A 12795-nucleotide genomic window follows, 5' to 3' on the forward strand; every position below is an offset into this window, starting at 1 on the left:
AGGGGGGAAGTGGTGACTAAAACCGCATTTATCTGCCAAATACCATTTGTTTTACCCTTTTAAGAAAAACAAATATCGGGAAAAACAATACTGGAGTTATTGCAAACGGCATATTTCCTCGACTGCCATAAAAGATAGAAAAGGTTAAATCTGGAAAAAACTAAAATATGAGTATAAATGTGATTTCAGTTTTACAGTTATATGAAAGCTAAGAGACAAAAATGCAGTAGAAAAAATATTGCTGAACATTTTGATGAAAAATTAATGAAAGTTTCAAATGAGACAGAGAAACGCACCATATTTAAAGTGAATCATTGATGAGCTCGGTGCATAAAGTGCTTCAGTGTTGTGCTTCAGTGTTAAAAAATGCGTCAGTGGTGCGTTGAAGTGCTTCCAGTGAAACCGGACTCGTACGTGTTTTTTTCCTGCTCCAGTTACTTGCAGGAGAACTGGAGCCAGCCAGCCAGCGTGCGGGTAATGAAACAATACGTGATTACATCATAACATAAGAACAATAGGAATGATGCAAGAGTGAAAATAGATAAAAAAAACTCCTATCTACAGCGACAGGTTGCACTTGAACAGTCGAGATAATTCTCGGACAGGAAGCGAACAATGGTGCTCCCTGATCATGTGAAAATTGAAATTTGATTTAAACGTTTGTGCTATTTTAGCTGCCGAGAGTGAGTGAGTTTCTTCGAACAGTGTACTCGGTAAACTACCCGTTTCGTGTGAGTTATTATAGATTCAGCTACTCGGAAAAAGTTCAAAGTAGCACGGGCTATGGTGAGCCCGTAACTTACCTGGCACAGGAGCGGGTTAAGTAGCACAGGCTATGGTGAGCACGTGGTGGACTTACCTGGCACAGGAGCGGTGCACTTCGTGTGCGCGTATTTGAGTAAATAAATTGATAAAATACTTGGGCATACGCATGATCTATCAATCAACGGCAATGACACGTTAGCCTCGGATGCCAGAATTCATCCCAAAATCATATGAATCGAATGGAAAGCTATAATCGTAAATGACAGTTAATTTATGATAGGAAAAGTTTACATAACAAAATTACGGTGCAGTAATTACGTCACAGTAACGGCATAACACGGACAAATTAATGTGCCACAACAACGGATTGGTGACAAATGGTAGGAGGGCTTCCCCCTTCCATTTCCGGAAGCCCTAGTGATTATACACAGTGACGTATGAGGAAACCGCATTTGTTTAAAAAATATACGATTTCACCGATTTTGTCAGAATAACACGGATTATTATGTGAAAGGAGAACGTGAGAGAGAGATCTGGACGCATTATTTAATGATCATTCGCGTGTGAATGAATAAACAAGATAGAGCAAATGACCGAACAAGGAAATTAACTTTAGCTTTTACCACAGCCAAAATTTCAACAGAACTAACAATGCTCGCTCTGAACATTCACAACATTCCCTCGCACACACAAGTTTACTCCTACTGTCATCAAACTCTCACCAGTACTTCCCTACTGTCTGCAAACCTTCACCCGTACTTCCTCTACTTCCTCTAACCTTCAGAGATGCGTCCCATACTTCCTGCAAACTATTTCACACTTGATATAGGGATGTACATCCTGCTTTTCCCGTGCTTCTTGGTGGAACTGATGTGTTATGGGCTTCTGTTCAGCTTGGAGTCTCGTCTTGAGGCCAGGGATGGGGTACACTCTGAAGTGTTTGTAAATGAATGGATGTATGGACGGGTCTGAGGCTTAATAGGCCAATATACGTGTGGACTGGAGGGATGGGGGAAGGGATCTATGAGAAAGCACCAAGCCATTGAGTATATGGCACTTGGAAGGGGTCAGGGATAAGGATTTGGGATGGAACGGAGGAGGGAAGGAATGGTGTCCAACCACTTGGACGTTCGGAGATTGAACGCCGACCTGCATGAAGCGAGACCGTCCCTGTACCGTCCAACCCAAGTGGTTGGACATGGGCTGGAGGGAGGCTGAGCATATTTAAATTATGATTCAACGTCACTTGCTCTCTTAGCGTGCACGTACGCTTGCGCATATACAGTAAATACATAATTAAGTTGTTAATAACACGAGTCGTGACCAGTGTGTGTGTTGTGTATATTTCGTGTTATATTCTGGGTCTTTTTGCAACATTATCCATATTACTCAATTTCGTCCTTTAATTCATTATCTGTACGAATCCTGTCCAGACTATTGTATAGTCGATCATCCTACACGAGTCTTGAGCTTATAGCTGACCCGCCGGTGTTGACTTTACGACCAAATCTGTGTTTTATCTCGGTTATATCATCTCTTCCTCGACTACTCGGTCATGGTTTTTCTCCGTATCACTTGGCCGCCCGTCCACGATGGCACCCGACTCAAGTTTGGACCGTATTTCCTTTTAAATTTTTTTCCACACGCGTGTTTGGCGTGTCTGCTCCGTGTCTGGCTGACGAGGAGACAAGGCGTGACCCATGACACGGCGTCAGAGCGTGGCGTGAAGTTAGCACGGTGGCTGCTGCTGAACAGACGCCCATTACACAGACTCCTCAGCCTTGGGCAGCCCGTATATCACCTCTAGCACTGGCGATAAGTCGCGAGAAACACACACATCATGTTGAACGAGTAGGGGACGTCAGTGGCGTTTTTGTGTTGTAATGACGTGACTGTGTATTTTCGTGGAGACAGGAGGTGGGGTGGGCATTAAGTGACATTAATATCCACGAACAGCTTTAGTTTTTACAAAATTGAGGCAATGGCAGCCATTACTTATTTTTGTGCATCACAGAGATTTTCATTATCAATATATGATAATATATTCAGTTATCAATGTATGATAACGGAAACTGCAGGCTACTTTTTTGATCAAGCGAGGCCCCGCTAATATATACCTTCCTAAATTCTTTCATATGTAGATCTAATACGTTACACTAAAGCAATCTCACCTTTATTGCTACCCTGTAATTGGTCCATAATTTTGTTTCAAGCTTAAATACACTGCACAATTCATTGATCAGTAATTAGTTTCCTTATTGTACTATTAAGCCTAGATCCCACAATTTACATACTTATACAAGCAATAACACGGTTAAGCATAGTTGTTAATAACTTGTAGAATCATCAAAACTTATCGACACGTAACGGCTACCTGTTACCTTTCGCAACCAGCTACGCTAAAGAGATTTGCAGAGTAACGAAGCAATTGCACAATTTAATTGCATTTAAAAGCTCTATTGTCATTAGATAGAATTGGATTTTGCTGTCGTAGTGCGTGTCTTATCGTTCGTTATATCGATCACTTTTCGTAACCCTGTAATTGGTATTGCTAAATAAACCAACCAAAATGAGTTCCCAAATAAACTTTTTGTTCTTAACTCTGTTGCAACAGTTTTTAATTTGTTGTGAAAATAAAGCAGAGTCTTGAAGCATATTTGGAAGCGGCTTCTCTACCATGTTAACGTAGCAGTGTTTTGCTTTCTGAGCAAGAGTAACTAACATAATATGTTTGACTATTAGTCTTGCCATTCTAATTTAAAAGTCGCATCGTTTTGTAAATTATAATCATGATGAATGCTAAATCTAAGCTATATCGTAGCGACTATATCGCCGTTGGTGGCGTATCGTGGCCTGACATTCTCCTCATCAGCTCCGGAGTTTCACAATTAGTGTTACTTAATCCGCGATGTTCTCACCTGAGCAGCTTTTCCACAGTTCTTTTACTGATAGTCACTGTGTTGACTTCTCTTCCCGTCCCATCACCCTTACCATTTCCCTCGGAAAGAAAGGGAGTTATCAGGGATATTGCTTAACCAGCACTAGGAAGGGATAGGAGGGGAGGATAAGACGGGCAATGAAGGGGGGGAGAGGGCAAGATTTTGCGGCTAGGAAAGGCAAAATGGAAAGTTGTAACATTCCATATAATATTCCAACTTTACTATGTGCCTTTTGCTTAGCCATAACCCCTTAACCCCCGCTCCATTTCCTACCCCTAAATTCTTAATTCTCAGCGACTTTCCGCACTCGTTCCATTCTTTAAACACTCGCCCCACCCTCTCCTTTGTTTCCTCGAAGTATTCGTTAAGTCCCAGACGCTAATGTACTCACTTAGCCCATATTTTCACCTCTTTGTTCCTTATGTACGTAGTACCTCCCGCAGGCACCCCTCCCCCCCCCCCCCAAGTCTCGCCAACTACTTCGCTGCTCCCTATAGCCTCGTCTTCCTTTCACTACTATGCATTTTACACCTGCTTGGATCACCATATGCTAGTAAAGACCAGCATCACCCTCACTCCAAGGCTAGCATTAACAGCGAGAGACTACCAAACTATATTCCCGTCGGAACACAACAAATTATCGATGTTAAGAATTGCTATGAATCCCCAATCTTCCCATTACCCGTGAACACAGAACATGTTCGTGGATAGTGCGGAGGAGGGAGAGAGATTCTCTCGTTTGTTCATCTTTTATAATCTAACATGCAACCTGCGATTAGACTTGATGCTTTGCAGGTATGATGCTATCAACTGCAGTTTTAAAATTTCATTGAGTGAAATACATAGCAACATTAACGTTTTCACGGACTAATGGACATAGATAAGTTAGCTATGAGAAGACCAGACTACACCACACACGAGAAGGTGAAGGGACGACGACGTTTTGGCCCGTCCTGGACCATTCTCAAATCAAGTCACAATAGATTTGAGAGTGGTCCAGGACGGACCGAAACGTCGTCGTCCCTTCACCTAATAGTGTGTGGTCTGGTCTTCTCATTCTTCAGTCACGTTATTGTGACTCATCGCGTACATAAGTTAGCTATGTTTTCTAAGTTCGAATGTTCGAATTATGGTTAAAAACGCTTTACTAGAAATATAAATTACTTGTGAAAACTCCGAGAACAGAAGTTGTTTATAACTGGGATGTGTGTGTGAATAATAGGACGATACCATAGATCTCAGACACACAGTATGAATCATTTGAATTGATTCCTGGTATTGTCACCAAAACCTCGAGAAATTTCCTTTCTTCATTGGCCATTATTGTTCCTTTGTAAGTAATGACCACCACGGAAGCGTGACGCAGAAGTCGTAATATTGTTCACATATCATTGACGTCTTTGAAAAACTTGTCATTTTTGGTTCATTAATCACCAAGTGGGGAAATATTATATATATATTTTAATTTTTGTAATTGCATACAAGATTAAAAATTGTAAAAATAATTCGGTTAAAAATTTTTTTTGGTGTTCAAACACATATTAAAATTTATAAATATTTACTCGCAATATTAAAGTTCTTACTCGTTCGGATATAAAGTAGAAAAAAGTGACAAATTTCAGTAATTAAAATGAAAGGGTAAAGTGATAAGTTTGTATATAATATACTCTGGCTTTGTACGTGGCATTCACAGGGAACAATCTACTGAGTTTCCCCCACGACGTGAAGACTCGAACAGTAACAGTGAAGTGAAACAAAATAACGTGACCATCACCATTTAAAAAAAATACCATGCAGAAAATTGACTAGAATGTTAAAAGTTAAATGCAGTGTGATTCCGCAGTGAATGTACACACATGTATACAGATATGTCAGTGGGAGTGATGATTATGCAACGAAGAAGCGCAAATAAGGAGAACGGTGAATGTATTGATGTTTAGAGAAACGAAAACGAAATATCGATATAGCGAGATTATGGAGGTGTAGAAATGTGGAAAGTTATTTAGTGACGAGTGGACACAGGATCGCGAGTAGTGACTGTACAGGAAATTAAGAGTCGAAACATAATGAATTTTACCAACAAATTACAAATAATGAAAATAACTTAACACGTAGAATTGTCCATAAAAAATGGAATAAGAAATATAGAACCACTTGGAAATGAATCAATGTTAACTCACAGTGCAAAACATAAATATAAAAGCTACGAATAGCGAAAGAGAATGAAAATGCTGAAAACAGCACAAATATATAGAAAATACGACCTGTATCGGAGAAAGAGATGCAATTGGTGACCAGTCTAATGTATTTCTGGTTTTCCCAATTGTTGGAACGAGAGCATCGCATCGGTCTACTGCCCTATAACCTTGCTGGCTTCCTCCTCGCCTGAAAGTAATCCTTCTCTCTCATTATCGACACAATTATTAATACTATTAAACTAACGTTAGGGTTCATTAGGAATGCCATAGATTAAATGAAGTGAATCATTATTAATTCATCACTCCTGTGATGAATTATAAATTCATCACAGGAGCACTACTCTATCAAACACAATTATATTAAGCCAAGGAGGCGTCCACAGACACTCGTGGGGAACAATATGCGCCAATTAGGAACAATTCTAACGTCAGTATTGTCTGATTATAACGCAGAAACAACAAGGCAAGCAGGGCTGTAGACTTAGCTTCTCCGTAGTCAGTCTTTGGTAAACTTGCTACTGTTGATCAGTATGCAGTACTCTCACCTCGGTAATAACTACCGGTAACTTGTTAGTTGATAATGCGACCGCAGGACAAGACGTCCTTGACTCAAAGGGCGTTACCACCACCGGTGTCGCCCACCAAGCGCTGTTAACACACCTCTCAGTGAGGTAATCACCCGCACAGTGTATGTCTACCTTTGTCTCTCTGGATTCATGTTTATTCTCACCCAGTGTGTTAACATTTTCCCTATCCAATTCGACTCCTTTTCCCCCTACTCGACCCCATTTCCACCTTCTTTACCCTGTCACACTACCCACATTGCACACCTCCTTCCCTTTCAGCAGGCAGCATATACTTCTCGTGTGTAGTTCCTATTTATATTCAGTGACGCAAGTTTCCTGATATTTTGCTGTATCTAATTGCCCATAATCACGGTAAACTCTCAAATTTTGTATGACGAACGCGTTCAGAGTACAGGAACCCGCCCAGCGACTGTGTTAAGTATATCCGTGTAATATGCGCTATATAATGATCTAACGGAGCCAGTCATAGTGCATCTAAACACTAGTTGTTCCTTTTTTGCTCTGTGCAACATGACTCGAACACAGTTTTGCGTCTTGCAAGACTGTGTGTGTGTGTGTGTGTGTGTGTGTGTGTGTGTGTGTGTGTGTGTGTGTGTGTGTGTGTGTGTGTGTGTGTGTGTGTGTGTGGGGGGGGGGGGGGATGATTGTGTGATGATTTGTACTCGTCGTCACAAGTCCTGATGGCGTGTGTATCAGTGTCACGATGACGTACAGCTGAGTTCAGAGTTGACGACTCTCTTGTCAACTGATTGATTGATGAAGATTGTCACTCAAGAGGTGGCACGGACATGAATAGCCCGTAAGGGGTCTACGTAATTATGTTTTCTGGAGTTTTGTTTAATTCGCTGCCGTTAAATACACAAGATATGCGACTCTTTACACTCATGTAATATGTAGTGATAACACATGCGCAGTTCTTTGCTATATTACGTATACTAGCATATATCCGTCGTGCTCGCATATGTTGCGTGGCGTTATATAACGCCTCTCTCTTCATAAACACTAGCATATGTTGTCGCTTGACATACCACACAGTTAATATATCAGCATATCCGGCCTAGCTTTTAAGAAATTCCACAAACGAGAGGTTATCCCACAGGAATATTCGTGTATAAAGGTCTAAATCACCATAATAAAAAATTTTTTTTTTATTTATATAGATTTATGTATATGAACGAAGAGACATTCGATACAGTTGCATCATAGTCTATGCATCTAAGTCTATATGCATATGCTAAGTCTATATGCAGTCTAAGAGCAGTAAAGCATGCAAAAGTATTATTACTAAAGATCCGGCACCTTTCAGTAACATATAAGGAACTGAAACGCTTAGAATTGCCGGAGATTTGAGCAACGCGTAGTTTCACGTTGGTTATAATAGCAACGATTACAGTGGTCACTGCAAAAAGTTTGGTGCCGTTCGAGCGAGTGTGAGGAGCAGCGAGTAGAAGTGGCAGGACACGCAGCAGGGTCCCCAAGCAGGTGGGAAGGTTCAAGCTGGAAAGGGAAACAAGCTGGAGGAAGGGGGGACAAGCAGGAGAGGAACGAAGCGAAAGTATAAACAAGCAGGTGGGGGGGGGAGGAAGAAGCAACAGTGGATAAGCAAGACTAGTTGGACCAAACAAAGGAAGCGGACAAGCTTGATGGAACAAGCAAGAGAGGGGTACAAGCATGAGGTGGGGTAGAAGGAGAATTAACAAGAGTATGGGAAGAAACAGAACGGTAGAAGGACGGGAAGAGGGAGGGAAGGAAGGAGGAAGATGGATGATAAGCAAGAGTTAACTATGTTAACAAATTACCAGGAGATAAACTTGGTCTCAAAAGATCATCCATCAGCATGGTCACTAGACTGAGACATACAGAAGCTTGCAGGAAGTTACAGCAAGGATAGCAAAACATGGAGTGAATGTACAGCAGCAGCAGCACCGTGCAAGTCATGGAGCTCGGAGGTAACTTTCGACTGTCTAAAATAAAAATAAGGAGTTCTAGAGCAGGAGTGTACTATTCGTCAGCTTGTGAAGCGACGCCTTGAGTGATGGGAATAAGAGGTGGCTCCATGACTGATTTTGAGATGCATTGCAAAGCTTTTGATATCTTTCGAACGAGCATGGTTCGTGAAGGCACATTGACTCTTGGCTGTTATTAAATATTTCTTTATTTTATTATTTTTTTTTTCTCGTGGCGTTCTCATATTTTAAGAAGAGTTAAACAGGTATTCCTGAGATGTTCGTAAATTATTACAAATAATCGTTTTATTTAATCAGGTTACGCCATCCTGTCTTGATACCAACTTCCTTCCCTCTCTCTCTCTCTCTCTTCCTCCCTCCTTCCGTCCCTCCCAACCATATCTCGCCCCATCTATCACTGCCTCGCTCTCGTCACCAACTTCTGTCATTTTCTGTAGTTCCCCCTCGCCTTCTATTGTTGTATGTGAGCGAGCAAGGAAGTGAGAGTTGTCAATTGTTGACGTCGTCCACCGCGGGTGTCTGGAAACCTCCTGGTCATCTGTCAACTCTATATCATCACTTTCATCTCCATTGCTTGCGTCTTCCCTGTCAGCGAGCAGTGGAGGAATTTTGTTCTTAACAACTCACGCCTCATTAATCTCTATAACGAGTCACTAGTTTGGTCTAGGCTGATCTAATCCACCCCCCCCCCTCACTTAGACGTTAACATGTTCACTGCGAAGTTAATCAATTTGGTTTCATGACCGACAATCTCTTATCGGATCACTATAATTAATGGCATTATGCAGACAGTAACAGTAACGTGGCTGAAAATTTAGAAATCCAACCCACTCGACTGAAAATTGAGATGGTGGCAAAAGTTTTCGGTCCATCCTGGACCATTTCAAGACTTGATAATGATCCTGGACGGACTGAACCTTCGTACTAAGCTTATTTTCAGACGCGGGTGTGGTTGTATCAAGATTCATTTACACAAACAACCAACCAGCAATAATGAGAATTAGTTTAAAGCTTCCAATAGTGCATCAACATATTAGCGTCAGGCCGTCCATCCACCGCCTTCTGTCAACTATAACACTGTTTCGTCGTTAATTCTGGTCTTCCTGGAATGGGAGGTTCCCTCTTCCTTCTTGCGTAAAATAGTATGCAAAAAGAGATTAAGTTATGCGTGTGTGTATACAAAGAGTGGTAAGAGATAAGTGTGTGCACCTGTGAGCTGGACTTTCGCTACTATTTACCCAGGGGTAGTACAGTGTTAGGCAACGACTACACCACACTACACACTCTTACCCCACACCATTCTCATCTGGCCATATGGTCGAATTTGTCGGCGTTTTATCATTGAAGTTTATTCCTTAATGCCATGCTGTTGCTCTTGATCTAACGCAGACCATCCGGGAGCCAAAAGACACGGTATTATGTAATATTCACTTGTTTAACAATGTTAATACAGATCTCCTTTCACTTGTGCGTCACTTACTGGTTTGGTGTGTGTTGCACTGTATTAAGATTGTGACCTAAAGCTGCTCATTTGTGTTACGGAATTAGCTCTCGTGATCCTAAAATAATGGACTTAACGTATTTAAGCACTCCTGTGCTTAATATAACACCAACGTAATCCTAATAATGTAGCAAATATATACAGTATTAGGCCTAGGAATGTTTGTTGTTGTTACTTAAGAAATTTATTGTACAAAACGTGAACATTTTGGTGTTCAACAGTCTATTCTTGTTCATTCACACAAATAGTTAAGTATATTAATTTTAGAAGGATGAGTTTAACTTGCATGCCTTTATTAACAAGTCTGCAGGTTCAGTGGTTGGTGTAGCCCACTACAGTCAGAGTTAAGATATACGCGATACGCTCTGCGTTCAAGGACATGGTGCGGGCTCCAAGGCGGTGCCTGAGAGGGAAAATGAGGACAAAGTGCTGAGGGAATTCAAGGCCGGAATGCTCCAATTCCCAAGGACAGTGTTTTATGACAGTGCACAACAATATCCTTCCTTATTTCCGTTATCTTTCTGGCAGTGGTACGCAAGTCGGTGACTTTGATAGTTAAATTATTCATTTTGTAAGGTACTTTTGATTTAATATTTAAAATATTAAATATATTTAAAGTACGAGATTATAAGAAATATTCAGTGTGCTTTAGTTCTGTTTCACACCTCTTAAAACTTCCTTACTTCTTCCCTCCCCCCATATCCCCTCTACTAAACTTTGTAAATAGTTCTTCCATGTATTTTGATTATAAATATTAACACGCGCATTTCTATAACATTTAGTAGACAACACCATCATCTGAGAAAAGTTTGGGTTGCTTTGAAATAGTGACTTCTTAATTCTAAAAGTTAAGACTTGCCGGATTTTTACCTCGCTATTTCTGGAGGCGCTAAAATTACCAGAACGTATTTACTGGCGTCAGTGAGAGCAGGAACAACACTTAGGCAACACTGTGCTTGAAGGAGGTAATTGAGGCAACACAGAGAGTGTGGAGAGCAGAAGGGGGATCTGTGTGCTGTTGGCCCAGTCGCTATGGGCAACGATTCACTCTCGTTAACCTTTGACGAAACGAGATATAATTGGAGGCTCTTTTTTGCGAAGCTTATTTTCTGGGTCGATCCACGACGAACAATTTACTTGAATATTTACAGCTTTTTTGTAGACATTAGATTTAGATGTTTAAGACCACTTCAGAGATAACTGCATAGTTTGAAATCTCTTAATTTTTAGATATTGTGCCATTAACCCCTGTAATTTATCAACTAATTAAAATTAGTATATGTATCATTATCTGTAATATACGCAACACCACGAAATTCGTGTAACTCAATAAAGTTGAGAACATAGATCACCAACTCGCAATGCAGTTTTGCTAATAAAAAGTGACTACAAGGAAGTTTCGCTGATCTTCAGGCCTTGCAACAACGTCTTGCAGATAACCACACGTCATCAACTATATAGATCAATTGAGAGAATGTCTTCAGGTGTAACAGCCGCATATGTTGCCTCAGGGAAGAGACTGCTGTCAGCACGTCAACACGCCAGTTTTGAAATCTATAATTCATGTGGTTTCAGAGATGCGAAATTCAGTAGCGTATTTTGATTGAAATTATTTTAAAAACTTTAATAATTTGATTACTAATAATAATTGTTATAATGATAAATAGTATTTAAATACTTTACAGTAATATTATTTACAATTTAGTAATGTTGAGATACACTAGTTCGTGCATCGTGGTATTGATATTGTGACAATTGGGACGCTTCTGGGAACTACTATAATTTTGAAGTATGTCAATTCGAGAGAGAGAGAGAGAGAGAGAGAGAGAGAGGCTGACGCATCTTTACACCACAGTGGGGCAACTGCGTATAATTCGAGCGCACAGCTTGTTTATATACGACCAATGTAGGACGCTTTTTTCGAATAGTTGATTTTTGTTATTCCTTGTCCGATGCAATCCAACCCAACGTAACTAAATCAGAGCTAGTTTCTAATTGGTTAGATCTTTCTCTCGTTGATTGAAGTTGAATATTTTTATGACAAAGAATGTGTGTGTGTGTGTGTGTGTGTGTGTGTGTGTGTGTGTGTGTGTGTGTGTGTGTGAGCAAGCTAGCGCATGTAATGCTTCCGTCCGGCTATGAGACAACGCCTTAGTGTATTAACTCTGTCCACTCATTTCCCACTCATTTCCAACTTCCAGTGCTCTCACTCAAATTGGCTCTGGCTCCTGTTCTGGCTGTGATTCAGGCTCCTGTTCTGGCTCACCTCTTTTCATCCTAGCTTTAACAAAAGAGGATAACTGAGAGTAGTTCATTAAGCTCCCTTCCCCTCACGCCCCATATACACAAGTTAATTTCACTCTTGCTCGACCCAGATTAGACAACAAAGCTTGTTGGGTTAACGGGACGGAGTAATTACTGTGCGCGCATCGGCTGGGATTTTGTTTTTTTAATGTAATGGCTACACGTTTTGACCCATTTGACGTCACCAGTTTCATTATTGCACCTGTGGACTGTTGCAATATTGATCTAGTTTAGAGTTTAAAGTGTTATTGGTAAAGTTACTTTCTTTAGTGTGTCACTTTATTTTAAAATTTATTAGCTGATAATTATATGGATATCTATATAAGAATTTAATTCAATACAGACCCAGTATGATTATAGAACAGTATAGGAGAGTTTTCCACCATAATCTGCAATATTCAACAGGTTCTAAACGGGTTGAATTACTATATAGCATCTGTATTGCTTGTTTTTTTGCGATATTTATTTGATTTACGATACTGATGTACTTGCTCAGATGTCCATCTATTGTACATATTCTCTTACTGTGTTCCT

General features: G+C 40.5%; 1 protein-coding gene across 3 annotated transcripts in view; it reads left to right on the plus strand.

Annotated features, from left to right (window-relative positions):
- LOC123768634 (serine proteinase stubble) overlaps positions 1–12795 on the plus strand; it is a 59813-nt gene that overhangs the window by 25481 nt on the left and 21537 nt on the right. The window lies entirely within an intron of this gene.

This window comes from Procambarus clarkii, chromosome 83 (assembly GCF_040958095.1).
Source record: "Procambarus clarkii isolate CNS0578487 chromosome 83, FALCON_Pclarkii_2.0, whole genome shotgun sequence".
NCBI lineage: Eukaryota > Metazoa > Arthropoda > Malacostraca > Decapoda > Cambaridae > Procambarus > Procambarus clarkii.